This window comes from Camelus dromedarius, chromosome 9 (genome assembly GCF_036321535.1).
Source record: "Camelus dromedarius isolate mCamDro1 chromosome 9, mCamDro1.pat, whole genome shotgun sequence".
In the NCBI taxonomy this organism is placed as follows: domain Eukaryota; kingdom Metazoa; phylum Chordata; class Mammalia; order Artiodactyla; family Camelidae; genus Camelus; species Camelus dromedarius.
In genome coordinates, this window is record NC_087444.1 from 63,895,509 (window position 1) to 63,915,096 (window position 19,588).

Here is a 19,588-nt window from a genome sequence, read left to right on the forward strand (position 1 = left end):
ATATAAAATAATTCCAATAAAAGCCTTACAGAATTCACCTGGGAAAAGACACACCTGATTCAGCCAAGAGCATTTTGCAAAAGAAGGGTAATGGGGTGAGACTTATGACCACATACTGATAGGTATGATATAGTTTTGATAACTAAAGTATTTTACCAGTGGGGGATTACACAGACAGACCTGTGGAAGAGAATAGAAAGTTCATTTTCAGATCCATGAATATGTACAAATTTAGAATGAGTTTATGTACTTAAAACAGTTGTTTCATATATTTTGATGGGTTTTCTAGTTGTGGCAGGAGGGTAAATCAAGTCCTGCATCAACCTTATGCAAGAAACAGACATCCCTGGCTGCTCTCAGAGAATAGACTGTAAGGGGTCCAGCTCATAAGGGAGAGACGGTGATGAGGCTCTGTGTGGATCCAGACAAGAGCTGGAGTTTGGAATAGGAGAGTGGTGGGTTCTGTGAAAAGTGCCCAGGTTTAAGCGGATTTTTTTTTAACATTTTTTATTGATTTATAATCATTTTACAATGTTGTGTCAAATTCCAGTGTTCAGCACAATTTTTCAGTTATTCATGGACATATACACACTCATTGTCACATTTTTTTCTCTGTGAGTTATCATAACATTTTGTGTATATTTCCCTGTGCTATACAGTGTAGTCTATTCTACAATTTTGAAATCCCAGTCTATCCCTTCCCACCTTCCTGGATTTTTTTTTTAAAGAATCAAGAGAATTTGCTAATGGATTAAATGTGTAGGTGAGACAGAGTGGATTCCAGGATGACTGAGCAACTGGAAGAACAGAGTCCTGAGCTGGGCAAGCCTGCAGAAGGCACAGGTTACAGGGTGGCCCCAGCCAATGCCTAACCAGGCGAAGATGCTGAGGAGGCAGAAAATACTGTGTGCATATAAACATGCACTTCTGTACTTTCCACATTTCCCATGATGAATTATACTATTTTTATATTATTTTATCTGCAAAAGTTATTTTAAAAGTCATTGGGGGGGAGGGTATAGCTCAGAGGTAGGTAAGTAAATAAATAAACCTAATTAGCCTCCCAAGCAAAAACAAATCAAAACAGAAGATAAATATAAATAAATAAATAAAATTTTAGAAAAAGAAAGTCATTTATTTTACTGAATTCAGAACTTCCAATTCTAAGTTAGCAGATTTGCCCAATTAACAGTTCAGAAGTGGTTAAGAAATTGCATGTGAGCTTCCTTGAGGAAGTAGTCAGTTCAGGAGATGACTCACTGGGGCCCTGGAGAAGTCTTCTTGCAGAAGGAAGACCAGGCCCAGCCTTCACTCTACCCGGCACAGTGACGGCCAAAACCTCCACGGAGGCAGGATGCAGTCCCCTGAAGTTTTCATTTTCCTTCTTTAAGTACAGAACCCAAAGGCAGAAGAAGATCTTTCCTCACTCCGCCCAGGAGGACAAAGTGGCAGCTTAAATGTGGTGGAGACTTAGAACAAATATCCAGGTCAGGAAGCAGGTTGAATTCTACAGAAATGGATTCCTCACTACTTGCCATAGGAGATCGTAACAAGGAATTTGCGGTGCGGTAGTGAGAAAACTTAAAATCATGAGCAAGAAGGGAAAAGGAAAGGGATGAACACTTATTAGTCACCACTCAGCTGCCACTTATTTCATCACAACCAGGCTGTGAGTCAGGAGTCCGAGCCTGCAGTGGGGGAAGAGGCAAAAACTCCAACACAGGTGCCGAGATGCAGGGGCGAGTCCAAAACACTTAACAATAGACAGGTGACGGCATCCTGGCCAATCACTAGTCCTGCCAAGGCAGTGGGTGGGGAAATCCGCTGAGAAATGAACTTATGCTTTGTCTTAAAGGATAACCAGAAGTTTTCTTACAGGTAAGTAACCTCACTGGCTTTGGTTTCCCAGAAGCCTTAGTTCCTCGAGGAGATTGTGAGTAGGGAAAAGAAGGGCAAAGGCTAAACCTGAGAGGCTGAAGCAGGGACAAACAGAGCACAAGGTGCCCACCTGGGGAGGGAATGAGTCAGCAGGTACCCGAAGCAGTAGGGGGAGCTGGGCTTCATGGAAGGTACCAGATCAGTGAACCCCAGAGACAGTTGAACCTGAGGGTTCCAGCATTGGCCATGATCCCAGAACTAAGCTCATGATAGAAGCAGCAGAGCTACCTGCCTTCAAGGAAACTTGGAAATGAGGCCACTGGGGCGACTGAGAGACTGAAGATGGGTCTCCTCCCTCATCATCCAGGTGCCCAGGAAGCTTCCTGGATCATTGTGAGACCCTGGGAAGGAGGACATTTTATTCCCACACTGCCGGATGAATGGGATCAAATTTCCCTCAACCCAGCCATGTGGGGATTCAGAATTCAATTGATTTTGATTTAAAGGAAATAAAGGGAAGCTTCATTTCTTTTACACAGGGGTCTGTGGACTAAGATGAACACCCTTCACAGAGATTTCACAGCCCCCTAGTCATTTATTTATGGAGCAAAACTGGATGGGGTGAGTAGAAGAGATGTTCAACTGGGGCTGTGATTTTATAGCTCTCTGAGGACAGCTTCCTTCATTATACAAATAGTATTTTCCCTCCTGCTATGGGCAGCCTCTGGACTGGCTGTTGGCAACATACACTTAACAAGGACATGGGCTCTGCCATTAGGGACATCAGTCTGGAGGAAGAGGCAGATGTGCCCACAAATGACTCCTGAGTTCCTTGTGGCTGAAAGAGACACAGTTAAGAGTTGGGTTTGTCACTATTCATCCCAGAAGACCCTTCCTGATTAGTCAGTAACAAGGCACCGCCACCCAGAGGCAGGTGCCTAAACTGTAAGCTGAAAACCTTCAAGGACACAAACAGACTCAAGGGTATGCCTGGATAATTCAGTCCAACTCAGTGCTAGTTACAGCCTCTCATGCTGGGAACCCTGCTCTCTAAAGGCCTCTATGACCAATGAATATTATAAAGTCACAGGGAAATCCCAGCATCCCTAACAAACAGGGAACCAGAATGGCAACAGAGGATTAGGACCTAAAAGTCTTAGGTTGCAAGATGCAAAGAAAAACAGTTTACCTCGAAAAGTTAGGCACTTTTAAAACTATCTAAGATTCCCTTTACCCAGTATAGTGAACCAGGCCGACAGGACTTTGGTTCTCTTTGTATGAGCCAGAGAGTCCCACCTGGAAATAAAACAACACTCAAATGGGGTCAGGAGAGTCTAATAAAGAGATTATTGACAAAGATGTGGGTAGGGTATAGGGAAATCATAAGGATGGGCGGTTCTCTAAGGCCAGAAAGATTGGGGTCCTTTGACACACCCACCTGAAGAGGTGAGGCTACTACAGTCTGGAGCCAGAGGCCTGTGTGAAGAGGGCCACCTGGCCAAAGCTGTGGCTTTTAGCAGGGGACTCAGCCAGCCCAAAGCAACCTTGCAGGGAGAGAGCTGAAAGAACAAATACCATGGCCTCACTCTTTCTTTCCTCCCTCTGATCTTCTGCTGGGGCTCCCCACTGGCTGGATCCAGCCAGACACAGAGCGCAAGGAAGGGGGTTAAGGCATCTCTAGTGGTCAGCCACTTGGAACAAAGGTAAGGATAGAAGAGGGTGAGAAGGGATGGGAGGGGGTGGTAAATGGAAGACATCTGACTGACTCGTCCTCCTGAGCCCCCAGGGAGATGAAGGTAGAAGAATAGAAAAGTTTTACTCTCAGGCTATCCAGAGAATATGAGAGGGATTGCTGGTGGACCGGAGATTTCCGCAAAGGTTTGGTTGAAAAGAATGGACAGTGTGACTTAGCTGAGAAGGTAGGGCAGAGAAAGCTGAGATATGAACACAGGTGGGAGGTCTGTAGCTGTGAGTAGGAAACGAGTCATAAGAGGTTCTAGTCTCAGAATTGTCATGCTTGACAACCATGGAGTGACCAGTGAGGCTGGAAACAGGAAGAATTGATTAAAGGGTTTGCATTCTGAATGATCCGCCCTTTGCCTTCTCAACCCCAAATGTAACAAAGCCAGCAGTCAAGTATTCATTCTGCCCTTCAGTACATGTGTATAACATCGCCTTTAAGGTAAGAGGACCTCTCAAAGCTGAATGTAAAAGACCCAACATAAATATACCACTGTGAAATTTCAGAATACCAAGAAGGAAGATTTGAAAAGACTCCTTAAAGAAAAACAAAAGTTAGCTATTGAAAACAACAACATCAACCAGAATCAGACTCACATTAGATTTCTCGTCAGCAATTCTAGACAACTGAGAACAATGGAGCATGACTTTCAAATTGCTGCAGGATACTTATATTTAGAATTCTATACCCAGCCAAATTATCAACCAAGTTTAAGGACAGAACAAAAGCACTTTTCAGACATGCAAACACTCAGAGAATTTCCTTCCCACATCCGTCTTCTGAAGAAGTCACTTAAAGGAACTAATCCTGTATTCAAAGGTCTAGCTGATACAGAAGAAGACATGGAACTGGGAGGGCAGGGAGAAACCAGAATGTCAGCTATACAGCAGCCAGAGAAGCCGCCAGCCTTGCCTGGAGCAGGAAGACAGCAGGCTTTGGAAGACAGGAGTCCAGAAAAAGATGTGGGGGGATTCCACAGGAGAGTATGACTGGGCTTTATAGTAACTGAAAATATGAAAAATGCACAGAATGCAAGGTGAAAAAAAAAAAAGATAAGATAACTAGAAAACTCTAGGAAAAACTAACAGCTGAGCCATAAAGTTATAACAAAATATTGTAAAATTGGGGCAGATGTGAGCAGAAGTCAGTGGATATGAAAAAAGAATTGAATAAATTCTAAGTAATGGAGAAAATAACCCGGAAGGTATAATAACAGAATGAATAAAATGTTTCTTCTTTCATCAAGAATAAAGAAAAGTAACAAGCCAAGGGGGTGGGGGAAAAAAACCAAAAAAGTATGATCTACATACAATGCAGGGGAAAACGTGACATGACTGTGAGCAATTAGTTGAGAACAAGAACAAATTCTTTTGAACATTCTGTGAGTGGCACAATAGTGGGGCCCTTGGATCATTGAGAAGGAATGTTGTCAGAGTCTCTTCTTAGCTCTAAGGGAAATAATATTTACTCTTTATGATGAATATGTACTTACTACCCAGAACTCTTTGCCCAGATACTCCTGGATTATTCCCTTACCTCCTTCAGAATTTACTCAAATACTGCCTTTTAGAGAGAACTTTTCTAACCATTCTGTCTAAACTGCAAAACACACAGGCATGTGTGCACACATGTACACACACACACTCCCTGTATCCCTTCGTAGCTTAATTTCTCTCCTAAGCACAACTATCATACTAAATATTTTACTTCTTCATCTTGTTTATTTTCTGCCTCCACCCCACTCCCCACTATAAAGTATGTTCCACAAGGGCAGGGATTTTTCTTCACTATTGTATTCACTGCTGTATGCCCAGCACCAAGGACAGTGGCTAGCACACGGTAGGTCTGCAATAAATATTTGTTGCACTAATAAATGTTGAGTCAGGCCATAGGTAAGTCACAGAAGCCATAACTGCGTTTATAAAATGGAAATTAAATGGCATTATGCTTGGCAGTGCAAAAATAAAGGCACAGCATACTATGCTATGGAAGTGGGGGTGGAAAGGCAAAAAAATAAAAGAGGAAGAAGGAAGGTTAAAAGTGATAATATCCTCATTTTACTACATGGATAACTAAGATACTGTCCAGAGTTGATAAATAAGAAATATAGTTTTAAGAAGGATATTGAAAGTTACATACGTAACAATTAAAATAACTAAAAACAGTGATGTAACTATATTGGTATGAGTGAGCCAGAGGAGGTGAAAGACATATAAATTAAGTTAAATTTTCATCTAACATAGCAAAAATCCACTAGATAATTCCAAAGTTGAGACATTCAGGCATAAGCATAGTTTTTAGAGTATGGAAATTACCTCAGAAGATCTTATACTAGAAATGGTTAAACATGATTGCTGTGAAATTATGGTTTCAATAATGAAAGACTACATTGTAGTGTCAGTCTACCACTTCTGTAGATAATAATTATAAACTCTGGGCCGAATATTTAAAAAACTATTTGAAAGCACTAGAAAGTGACCGGAAGCAGGCATAAAGAGGAGAGGATTCAATCTCTGAAAGAAGAGAATTACACAGGGTGAGATCTGTGTCTTTCTAATTTTCCCCAAAGGCACTCCCTAGTCTGTATGTGGTGGAGCAGCTAGAAATGAAACTGAAAGCCTGAGCTGGCTTGAAGTGTTAAGAGTTGAAGTAGCCAGAGAAGCTGAAAATTGAGAAGGAAAAAGCCAGGTGGGAAAAAAAGGAACCACAGAATAAGGAGTCACCAAATTTGCATATAAACTCCCCTCAAATCCTTAGCTCACTGTGAACTAAGAATATGCAGGGAAACAAAGAAACCTGCTGGAAAGCAGCAGCTGAAAGACTGGCAAAACTGAGTGGAGTTTTTAGATTTCACCCACTGCAGGGGAGATGGTTTGGATTTATAATCCTCCCAAGTCAGAGGGACTTGTTAAAAAATCAGGCTTTCCATTAAAACCACAGAAGGATGAATTTTAGAGGACTGTGTCCCAGGATGCAGCGTTTGCCTTAAGACTAACGGAACACTGAAATGCACTTACCCTAACAAAGTGTCACCCTAAGAAAATGAAATAACCTCAAGGACAAGGTTATTTGCCACCAATTAGACTGCTTGATAGAACATAAAGCAATGCTCTTCAGAGAACTATAACAGAATCCAGAGTTTCTACAATATGTCATGCAAAATGCCCAGTATACAATTTCTAAAAATTTAGGTGTACAGATAAACTGTAAAATGTGACTGATAGTCATGGAGGGAAAACCCCATTCAATAAAAATAGATCCCAAGATGATTCAGATGTTGAAATTAGTAAACAAGGACTTCAAAACAGCTGTCATAAAGTATTCAAAGCATCAACAGAAATTTCAATGGGGAGGCAAAGCTCCACGGTAGAGTGCATGCTTAGCATGCACAAGGTCCTGGGTTCAATTCCAAAAATGAAACAAAAAACAAACAAACAGAATAGCTACATTTCAGGGTGGGAAGGGATAAATTGGGAGTTCGAGATTTGCAGATACTAATATATATAAAATAGATAAACAACAAGTGTATACCGTATAGCATAGGGAATTATATTCAATATCTTGTAGTAACTTATGGCGAAAAAGAATGTGAAAACAAATATATGTATGTTCATGTATGACTGAGGCATTATGCTGTACACCAGAAATTGACACAACATTGTAAACTGACTATACTTCAATAAATAAATATATATATATATATATATATATACACAAAAAAATTTCAGCAGAGAATGGAAATGACAGAAATTTTTAAATTGAAAAGTACAATACCTGTAATGGAAAATGTACTGAATAATCTTAACAATAGATTAGAAGGGCAGAAGAGTGAGTAAGCATACTGCTAAGGTGGTTTAATAGAAATTATCCAGGATAAAGAACAGAGATAAAAAGTTGCACACACACAAAACGGAAGAACAAAGTCTCAATGAACTCTGAGATAATATCAAATGGTCTAACAATGTACACCATTGAAGTTCCAGAAGGAGAGGGTGAGGAGCAGAAAATATTTGAAAAAATATACAGCTGTTCACTGACATCTTGTAAGAAATAATGGAGGCCAGTTGACTATGAAATGACATCTCTAAAATGTTGAAGAAAAATGCTGTCAACAATGAATTCTATATTCAGTAAAAACCCTCCAAAAATGAGATGAAATAAAGATATTTTCAGATAAATGAAAGCTAGGAGAATTTGTCATTAGACTTGTAATACAAGAAATGCTAAAGGAAGTTCTTTGGGCTAAAGTAAGGTGATACCAGATGGAAACTTGAATCTATGCAAAGAACAAAGAACTCTGGGAATGGGAAATAACTTTGTTACATACAAGACATTTTTCTTCCTATATTTACCTTAAAAACTGACTGTTTAAAGCCAAATAATCGCACTGTAACATAGGGCTTATAAGGTATGTAGAAATAACAGATATAACAACAATAGCATGAAGGATGGAGTCAGAGAGCAGATAAATGGAATGATTCTATTTTAATGTTATTGAATTTGTGGCATGGGAAGTATGTGGTGTGAAATGAGATGTATTAGATGTGAATAATGGTACAATGTAATTTTAAATGCTCTTTGATACATCAAGGATACATATGGCTAGTCTTAGAACAGCCACTGATACATAATAAAAATAAGTGTAACTAAAAAGCAGATAGTAGAAATAAAATAAAATACGGAAAACATTCAATTCATCCAAAAGAAGGCAAGATAAAAGGATCAAAGGAATGAAGGCCAAAAGAAGAAAACAAAAAACAAATAAGATGGTAGACTTAAACTTAATCATACCAATAACTATTTCAACCAAACAGCAAAGAATGTCAAAGTACATATAAAAGCCATATTCAGCTATATGCTACCATTCAAAGGTGCATTTAAAATATAAAAGAAAGTGTGACTGAAAGTAAAAGTGTGGGAAAATATATCTGATGCAAAAGTAAGCATAAGAATGCTTCAGTGGCTATTTTAATGTCAGAAAAGTAGACTTCAAGACAAAGAGTATTACTAGTGATAAAATGGAATATTTTATGACAGAGGTGCAATCAGGCAGATATAATTATCCTAAATGAATATTACCTAGTAACAGAGTTTCAAAATACATGAAGCAAAAATGACAAAAGTAAAGGGAGAAATCGACAACTACACAAAAATTAATTTGAAATGGATCACAGACAAACTTGTAAGACAAAGCGCAAAACTTCTATTGAAAGCATAGAAGAAAATCTATGTAACCTTGAAGTAGACTGTGATATTGTCATTTATTACGAGAAATATAAATTTGGTCTTCATCCCGTTTCTGACACAGAGCTCCTAAAACCCTTGGAATATCCTGTGATAAGAGATAAAGGTGTCTCTTAATGTTAATAAGGTGACTATTGGAAAGCACCTAAGGATAGGGTTGGTTGCCAGGAGAACCAATCATGTGATTAGAGGGTTGGAACTTTCAGTCCCACCCCCCTGACCTCTGGGGAAGGGAGGGGAATGGGGCTGGAGGTCGAATCAATCGCCATTGGCCAGTGGTTCAATCAGTCACGCCCATGTCATGAAGCCTCCATAGAAACTTTAAAGGACAGGGTCTGGAGAGCTGCCAAGTTGGGAACCAGAACACTTCCACGTGCCACCTTGCCAGACCCAAACCCCAGGAGGACAAAGCTCCTTTGTTCAGAACCTTGTCCTGTGTATCTCTTCATCTCGCTGTTGATTATGTCCTTTAATATCCTTTGTAATAAACTAGTAACCTAGTGAGTAAATGGGTTTCCTGAGTTCTGTGAGCTGCTCTAACAAATGAATCAAACCCAAGGAGAGGGTCATGAGAACCTCCAATCTGTAGCTCGTTTGGACAGTCAGAAGCACAGGTAACAACATGGGCTTGCAATGGGCACATGAAGTGGAGGGAAATCTTGTGGGACTGAGCTCTTAACCTGTGCAAAATGACACTATCTCCAGGTAGATGGTCTCAGAATTGAGTGGACTGTAGGACACCAGTTGGTGTAGGAGCGTTGCTTGTTGGTGTGAAAAACACTCCCAACCAACGTTGGAATTGAGGTGCAGAACAAATATAGGCAAGATATAAGACAGAAGGCAAAAAAGCACTAACTACACAAGAAAAAAATTGATAACATGCACTTCATCAAAACTGAAAATCTCTGCTAACTGAAGACTGAATGCTTTCCTCCTAAGACTGAGAGCAAGACAAGGGTGTCTACTCTTAACATTCTATTCAACATCATCCTGGAGGTTCTGGCTAGGGAAATAAGGCAAGAAAATGAAATAACAGGCATCCGGACTGAAAAGGCAGAAATACAACTATCTTTATTCTCAGACAACATAATCTTGTAAAACAGGAAATACACTTTAAAAAAAAAAAAAAAGAGGACTACCATTAATAAGTGAGTACATCTGAAATGAAATTAAGACAGGAGTTCCATTCACAACAGTATCAAAAAGAATAAATAAATTTACTTAGAAGTAAGTTTAACAAAAGAAGTATAAAATTTATACTCTGAAACAATAAAACATTATTGAAAGAAATTAAAGAAGATCTAAACAAATGGAGAACTATCTCATCTTCATGGATTGGAAGACTCAATATTGTTAAGATAGCAATTTTCTGCCAACTGGTCTAAGACTCAGTGTAATCCCTATCAAAGTCCCAGCTGGGCTTCTTCTTTTTTTTTTTTTTTTTTTTTTTTTGGCAGAAATTGACACGCTAATCTAAAATTCATATGGAAATGCAAAATGACACAGAATAGCTGAAACAATATGGCAAAACAAGAGCAAAGTTGGAAGATGTATACATCCCAATTTCAAAACTTACTACAAAGCTACCATAATTAAGACAGTGCAGTACTGGCATAAGGACAGACATTTAGATCAATGGAAGAGAATCAAAACCCCAGAAGTAAGCCTTTCTATTCATGGCCAACTGGTTTTCGACACAGGTACCGAGACAATTCGATGGGGGCAAGAACAGTCTGGGACCGCCAGAAAGCTACATGCAAAAGGATGTATTTGGACACCTACCTCACACCATACACAAAACGTAACTCAGAAGACTCAAAGACCTAAATGTAAAAATTAAAACTATAAAACTCTTGGGGAGGGTATAGCTCAGTGGCAGAGTGCATTCTTACCATGCACAAGGTCCTGGGTTCAATCCCCAGTACCTCTGGTAAAAAAAAAAATAAACCTAATTACCTCCCCCAAAAATTTTTTTAAAAAAGTAATTTAATTTTTTAAAAAATTTCAAAGAACTATAAAACTCTTAGAAGAAAGCACAGGAGTAAACATTAGTGACCTTGTTTAGGCAATGATTTCTTAGGTATGATATTAAAAGCATAAGAGATAAGGGAAAAAGCTGATAAACTGGACTTCATTACTCCCTCTAGTGTATCTAAAATATAACCATATTTATGACTATTTCCTCTTTTTTGAAACAAGAGTAAAAGAAATTTCTAGAGCAATCACTCTAATCAGTGGTTATTTTAACAGTCGCTATGGTGAAGTCACTATGATCTAGGGGCCTTTTCTGGGGTGACAGAAACGACCTATACCCAGAGTGTGGTGGTAGTCATATAACTGTTACCAATTAATCAAAACCAATTTATCTGAAGACTTTCAGCTGTGGGTTTCACTGAACATATGTAAGTTTCACCTCAATAAAAATTTTACTTTATAAAGTGATCGCTCTGAGGGGTGACATGGAGGAAGGGAAGATGAATCCAGGGCTGTGTGTTTCATTGCAACCCCTTCAGTACTTCTTAAAATTTGTAAAAGCATGTGTGTAGATTACTTTACATGCTTTAAGTTTTGAAAAATGAAACACATTAAACCTGACGCTGCTTCACATCATTGCATCATGGAAGACAGATGATGACAAGTCTCCTGTGTCTTTTACCCATTATGGGAGGGTGTCATTTACCCATTATGCTAAAGCACTGGTCAGGGAGACCACCAGGAGGTCCAGGGACAGGGTCTCCAGTCAGGAGACATGCTCTTGAAAGTCGCAGAAGAAACGAAGTTGTAATCATTTATTCCCTGTTGTGGGGCTACCGTACCAAACACAAAAAATCTCTAAAAAAAAAAAAATGAAAGTCAGAATTGCAAAAGCTTCCATTTTTTTAAACGCTAAAGCTTATTTGCATATCAAAATTGCCCCAGGATAGTGAACAGAATTAGAAAATTAAGGAATTCCATTAGAAGTAGGACAAATGTGTGGAAGTGCAGAGAGCACTCCCCTCTGTCACCGGAAAGCTGGGTTCAAGTTTAAATCAACCACCCAGCAACATTCATAAATAAAAAGACAGGCTTAAAATATCACGGCTGTTGAATTTTGATAATACTATTACCACAAGTTTATTTACTAACTCAATGACAAACAAATCTTTTTCATTTAAAAATACATATCTGTACAGCATGACTCCCTCTAGTGGACCTCAAAAATAATCATCTTTACAATGATTTCATTTCTTTGGAACAATAGTAAAAGAAATCTCCCTAACAATCATTTTGATGGGTGGTTATTTTAATGGTCACGACAGTGAATTAATTTTGCTTTCCTACACAGTACGCTTTTTTCCATTCCTTCTCCTCTAAGAAAAACGTACTTAACGTTTACCTGAATAATTAACCACTAAGAAATCAGAATGCAATCGACCTGTCAAACATTACTTACAAGGATAAAAATCTGAAAACTACTGAAGCTTGTCTGATAGTCAGCATAAATCATAAATATTCAAAGAATTTCACAGTCACTTTTGAGTAAAGAACAACTTAAAGAGCCATTTCGACAGCGGATTCACCCACATGTCTCTGCAAAGTGTTCGAAATTGGGTTAGCAATCATTTTTTAATGAGTAATAATTCAAGTTTCCTATCTCCTTATTTTTATAAGGTAAAATTTCAAATGTAATCTAATTATTCATTAGACCCTCAAACCTCAAATACCGTTTAGTAGGAGTTTTTTGAGAATATTTTGTCATGCCATGACTACATTTTGCATTTGGGGACATACACATAACATATAAGTAACAAAATGACACGTTTTTGTTGGCATGAGTTATGTTTCTAGACAACTGAGTTTACCGCAGCTCAATTAGTCAGTCCCAGCTGCCACTACTAGGGAACCGGCACCTTAAAGGGGGCAGAGATAATGACTCACTTGAGCTATCTCTGCAACCTAACCTAAGTGACATTTTAATAACCAGACAGCAAGCCTTCTGACAACATAATGTGGGATGAGTTTTACTATTACAAATAACTGGAGTTCCACATCTCTTTTCAAAAGGGAGAGTTCGAAATGGCCACAGATCTTAGAAGCATGGGATCTTACAGAAGTGAATTTTGGTAAAATATTGATGACAAGGTTTCATAGGCTTCAGGAGTGACATTTAATGGCAAGCGAAGAGATACATTTCCCACCAAAATTGAATGCCACTGCCATCAACAACCCCACAGAGGCTCCGCTACCTAACATGGGAATGGAAATATAATGTATGGAAATACTCTCTTAGAAAACCTCCTTAAGGCTTCACATGTATTAATGTATTAGTTTGCAAACATTAAGATCAAAGCCAGAGCAACAAATACATCCTAAAAAGTTTTTCGTCAGATTTTTATTAACGATATACAAGTAGCAGGGCATAAAAAATTAATAGGCTCAAGCCTTGAAATGTCAAACCCAATGATCTCCAGCCATGCTTACCTCCTTTGCTTTTTGTTTCAGTCCTGCTGGCTCTGGGTCTTCTTGCCTTGAGCGACTCTACGTGGTTAAAAAAAAAAAAAAGAGAGAGAGAGAGAAAGAAAGGTTAACAGATGGTTTAAGAGCCCCTCATCTGCTGCAGTAAGTTAAAAAAATAGCAAAGGAAGGAGAATAGGATCCAAGGTGTCAAAAACGCAAGGCCTAAATTCATAGATGTGTAATTTCAAGCCTTTAGGCTTACCCAATTAGCTGTTAAATATTCAGTTTTAAATAAAATCTACTGTAGGTTTAAAAAAAGAGTCAACCCACTTTACTTATAATATTGCTAACTCTTAAGTTTAAAAATAAGTTTCTATTCTTTAACTATTTACAGTGCTGTACTCTGAGTCCTTCCACATTCATTAGGCCCTCTATACAATTCTATTCCCCCAAATCTTTTCTTCCCAGGAAGCCCAACTCGTCTGATAGAGAAGCAGCTGCTATTCAGCAGAGAAAGAAACATGCATAATGCCCATGTCCCACTTCCTGGACCCCCAAAATACCCTGTGGTGCCAAGCTTCCAGTCCCCGGATCTCTTGGACAATGAAATCAATCTTTAATTGCTAACAGATCTTTACACATCTATCACAGAAAAATGCCAGCAACATGAGGCAAGATTTCCTCCTTCCATGCTGGTTAGCATGTGCTGACATACTTAGGGCTTAAAGTGAAGGAGAAAATAACAATTTCAAATATCTGATTTGAAATTCCAAAAGAAAAACTTCGCCTGGTCCTAAGCTATATTTATCAGCAACACATTTGAAACAGACAGAATGAAGAATGACATGCTAAAGCCGAAATATGCCCCCTTAAGCAGAGAACAGTGGCAGAGGCCACCATCAGAGGGACTTGAATTTGGACATTGACACCAGTGCAAGTTCTGATGGGAGGGGAGACAGTTTGCAGAAAAAGCCTCTTGGGGCTGGACTAATGGGGGCTTCCCCTCTCCCCAGAGAGGCGCCTTGAGCTGCCCATGACTGCTACCAGGACCCATCCCCATTCCTGACTTCAGTGGCCAGACCCGCCCAGCAAGCACACAGCTGTCCCAGGCAGGTTCTGATGTAGAAAATGCCTGTGTGCACTAACTTTTCCTTTTTTAGATCACCTGCTCCAGATTGTCCCAGTTATGACAAGATCCACCAAACAAGACCAGAAGCTTGTCTTATCGCCCCCTCCTTCCTGTCACCACCAAAGCTTTCCATCCTTGCTTTGCTGGATGAAACTGGTGGGAAGAGGAATAAAAGGAAAAGAGAGGAGTATGGAGGAGAAACAAATGAAGACAGAAAACAAGAATCACTGTGTTTCCTAGTTTGTTTGGTTTTTTTTTTTTTTTTTTTTTGAAGTGAAGAACTAGGTGACTGGTGGTGTCATATCCAGAGATGAGAAAGTCAGGGGAGTAAGGGACTAACTTGACAGTGTGTTTTGGGACACACAAAGTTTGCTGTATCAATTAGAGACCAGGAGAGGGTATCCAGGAGACAGTTATCCTTAGATGTCAGGAATGCAGGGGAGAGGTCCTGGCTGGAGATAAGACAACTGGGAATCATCATTTATAAGAAACTTTCCAGAATAGGTAAATCCACAGAGAGAGAAAGCAGACTAGTGGTTGCCAGGAGTTTGGGGAAGGAAGGAATAGGTAATGATGTTTAATGGGTAAAGGGCTTCCTTTTGAGGTGATGAAAATGTTGGGGAACTAGGTAGAAGAGATGGTTACACAATACTGGGAATATACTAAATGCCATAGAATCAGACACTTTGAAATGATGAATGTTTAATTTTATGTTATGTAAATTTTGCCTCAATAAAAATAAATATATAAAAACATCTGAATCATCAGTCCATAGACGGTATCTAAAGCCATGGGGCTGAATGAGATCACCTCCAGCCTGAGAGTAGACAGAGATGTGAAGGTGCCTGAGGATGGAGCCCTGGGGGGTGCTGGAACATGCGGGCATCGTAAAGAGAAGAAGGATGGGCAAAGGAGGCTGAGAAGGAGCAGCCAGTGAGGAAGGAGAAGCACCTGGAGATTGTAGCATCCCAGAGCTCAAGTGAAGAACTATTTAAAAAGGAGATGAGGAGTACCTATCACATATGCTGGAGCTCAAGTTACAGGAGGACCAAGAATTAAGCACTGAATTTGATGAGAAGCAGATGTGCTTCTGAGATCTGTTTCGGAGGAATGCCGGGGGCAAAGGTCTGATTACAGCCATGTAAAGAGAAAACCCAGGCAGGACGTGTATTCTAAAATGTGTACCCAGAATTTGTTTTAATCAGGCCTGGTAAAGGACACAAACACAGAAATGACTGTCATGAAAGAGAAAGTTTATACTCACAGATCCCAAGAAACGGGAGGCATGGCGTACCATGCAGGGCCACATGGGGAAGCACCAAGGTCACCCAGGAGGCAGAGGGTAGAGGGGAGCTTGGCCCAGAGCAGAATCTTCAGTGGAGTTTTCAAAGGAAGGAATGGGTGAGGCAGGGTAGGTAGGTTGAATAAGCTTAAGATTGGATAGTTTGGATAATTTTAGCTGGCTCTGGGCTATAGGGATGGTCCCTAGTTGCCCAGTACCTGACCTTAGGGCAGGGGAATATTGGCTTGGTGTGTGACAGTTTGATAAAGGAGATAGTTGGGGCTCTGAATTGAGTGGTTTGTCTATCGAAGGTGCTTGCAGCGGAGTCCTTTGCTAACTCCAGGAATTAGCTAGCCCCGCCAGGGGCAGTCTTTAGGATCAAGGCCCCAAATGCCAAAGCATTAAGAATACAGAAAATAAGAAAATATAGTCAGTACAAAGTGGAAATGGGGGAGGGGCAGGGTATAGCTTAGTGGTAGAGCATGTGCTTAGCGTGCACGAGGTCCTGGGTTCAATCCCCAGTGCCTCCAATAAAAAAAAAATAAGTAAATAAACCTAATTACCTCCTCCCCCAAAAAACACCCCAACAAAGTGAAAATTGTGAGTCTACCCAGCTCTTGAGAAGTTCTGCTATAAGGGGGAGCAGAGAAATGTGGTGGTAGGTGGGGCAGACATGAGGACAAGAAGTTTGTAAGATGGTTGAGAGGACAGCATGTTTCTAGCTACCTGGAATGAAGGAGTTGACAGGAAAACTGATGAGAGAAGGGATGGGATGCAGTGCATGTGCGGGGGGTGCTCGCAGCCAGAGGAGGAGCAGGAGGACAGGCAGAGTGGGAACAGGGGCCAGGAGGCTGGTGAGTTTGATTGGATGGCTGGGCAATGAGACAGCACTCATTTTATTGCTTCTATTTTCTCAGTGAAATGAGAAACAAGGTCATCATCTGAATGTGAGGAAGGGAAAGGGTGTTAAGGATTGGGAGAGGGAGAAAGAAGGCATAAAACAGTGGAAGATGGCAGAGTGAACCGACGAGGGAAATGGATTCATATTGCTGAGCTTGGCTAAGGGCCCACTTGAGGTCTGTGGTTATAAAATTAAAGTAGGACCAAGTCTGGGCACCACTTGGCAAACAGAAGGGACAAGGGAGTTGGGAGTGTTCTAAAGAGAGAGTATAGTCATGCACCACACACATACAGACAGCTGTATTTCTAATTACCTAGAAAGGACCAGAAAGATTTAAATCAAGTGGGAAGAGAGACTGTCTCCAGGAAGTGGAATCAGGGGTAGTCTTTGCTAACCAATCTCTTTGTATTTTTGGAGATTTTCATAACATTTTGTAAGAAGTATGTCTTTCATTTCATAAACACATAAAAACAATGAAGCTATTTCAAAACCAAATTAAAAAATTAAAAATCCATCTAAATGGTTTTGTTAGGAAAGAAAATAACACCCAATTTCCTGTAGAAAAGCTGCTGCCCTAAATTTGGATGCTTCCTTGACTATTAATTTGGATATTAACCATAACCCTGTACGACAGGAAAAATACTAATGAATCACTTGGGGAAAATGAAGAAAAGCACAGGACTGAGAAACATACCAAAGAGCAGCTGAAAACTGCAAAGCTGCTGAAAACACAACAGGACCTGCATGTCCCCCTTGGAGATTTCCAGGTGAAATGGTTGGAGATGATTTTCTACCCATCCCTAGAGGTCTTGTAAAGAGGAGGAATTCCTTACCAGATCGTTCTATGAAATAACATAGCAGAGGATGAGGGATGCTTTGGGAAGGCTGGCGATGCTTATTCAGAAACCCAGGCAAGGGCTGCTGCTGTCTGTCTCCTGATATGTGTGGTCCTCTCTGCTCTCTGAAGGCTAGGACAGAGGGGCCACATGGCTCTTTCCTTGTCACACAGCAGGCTGGGCACAGACGTCTGACGTGGGAGGGGATGAGATGCCCCCAGCTTTCTGGATCTTAAAGGCCAGCAAGCAAGGTGTGGGAGTCCTGCTTGCCCGGGATGACCGTTCCAGCTGCTGCCTGGTGCTCTCGAAAGGTCCTCCCTGTAAGCCTCAGTTGCTTCATCTGAAAACCGAATCTTTTGAAGGTGCCAGTGTTGTTGGGACCCAACGTCTATTGGCTTGATGAAGTATGTGGATTCTGGGGGGAAAAAATTCCTTATAAGTTTACCCAGACATACCACCCTTCAGTTCGTTTTCACGAACCCTCAGCTTTCAGTTCTTGTTGGAAGACATGGTAAAGGTACTTGACTGAAAGACCCTTCACCTCCTCCCACTTTAAATTTTCAGGATGATAAATTACCGTGAAATTAATTTAGCTTTACTATTACACGTTTACTGTGAGTCCCGAGCCAAGGACATTTTTATGTTAAAGTCTTTGTAGATGTAACATTCTGTATGCCTGAAATATCTCTGTGTATAATAGTGATATTGGGAAAATCTATTAATATTTTGTATAATGACACTTCTGGTATGATATTGGCTTTTTCAGGGGGAGAAACAACATAATTCTGCAAAATATTAGAAATTCTACCAAGTGGACTGCACAGGCATGACAGATAAACTGATCTCAATAGGTTGAGGTCTTCATGAAAGGGAAACTATTGTTTGAAAAGATACTTTCTGATATAATTGGAAATCAGAGGGAGACATTAAGACTCTCCATAAATTGTGATATACACCAGAAATTGACACATTGTAAACTGACTACAACTCAAAAAAAAAAAAAAAAAAAAAAAGACCCTCCATAAAAAAAAAAATACTTTTCTGGGTACTTTACTTTTTACTCAAGAAAATTAACTCCTAAAGCCACTCCCACTAGCACAAAGACTGTAGACCAGGGTTTCTCACTGGGATTTTGTTATAATCAGGTTCGGCACATTTCAGAGCAATTGTTTGTTTCAGACACTTGCCAGCTTTATGAGGATGGTAAAAGTGAGGAGGAATTCTGCTTTGCCTGACCTCATTTAAGAATGGGATCCACATTCTTTCAGAGTTTGAAACCTCGAGTATTCACGCTTTAATCTTTCAAACTCCCAACTTCCCAGGGCACCCTCGGCTTTCATCAGTGCTTTTCTCATAGTCATGCCTCTTATAGTTTTATAATTTTCTAAAGGTAATACTGGAAGAGTTTAAGGCATTGGTATCCATTTTCCATTAAATAAAGTGTCAAAATTCCTGATGCGGTACTATAGTCACCACCACGCCAACCGTTTCAATTTTAAACCCATTTTCCCCCTTCTGATGACATTAGAACTTCACCCATGGCACTATTACCTTATAACTTTCATTTTTAATTAAAGAAGTTAAATTGGCAACAGAAAACACTTTGCTTTCACATTAGCTTTGTTAATAAAAAGTGAAAGTTAAAAGCAGTGTGTACCTGTGGATAAAATCTAGTTCCAAACCCCAGTTTCTCCTTAATCACATGAAAGCATTAAGTTAAAGGTCGACACTTTTGACAATCTTAAAATAAAAGGAACAAGGAAAGTTGAAAATATTTAAAAACCAACTATTTTGTCTGAGTATTAGTCTAGAAACTAGAATAGTTTTTTTTTGAAACAAGGTAACATTTATTGAGTGTCTACTATGTGCCAGAGAATGTTCTAAAAATTTCACAACATAGTATCCATTTGCTTCTCAAGAAACCCTATGAAGTAGATAGTATTATTATGCCCACCATACAGATGAGAAAACTGAGGCACGGAGATATAAAACAAGTTCACACAGCTGTTAAGTAGCAGATCCCAGAAACCTAAATACATATAGTTCTACTTTATTCTTTTTAATGGCTATTTAGCTAGAATAGGTATTTCTACTCAGCAAAAGTTTCACAATTCTGGAGACACTTCGCAAAATGGCACTT

The 19,588-nt window shown here is 39.8% G+C and overlaps 1 long non-coding RNA gene across 4 annotated transcripts in view; it reads right to left on the reverse strand.

Moving 5' to 3' along the window:
- Window positions 1-19,588, reverse strand: part of LOC135322046 (uncharacterized) — a 209,028-nt gene that overhangs the window by 60,414 nt on the left and 129,026 nt on the right. For all 4 annotated transcript variants that reach the window (XR_010382332.1, XR_010382334.1, XR_010382331.1 and 1 more), the window contains one exon: window positions 13,325-13,381. This is a non-coding gene — a long non-coding RNA (uncharacterized LOC135322046). The remainder of the gene's footprint in view (window positions 1-13,324; window positions 13,382-19,588) is intronic.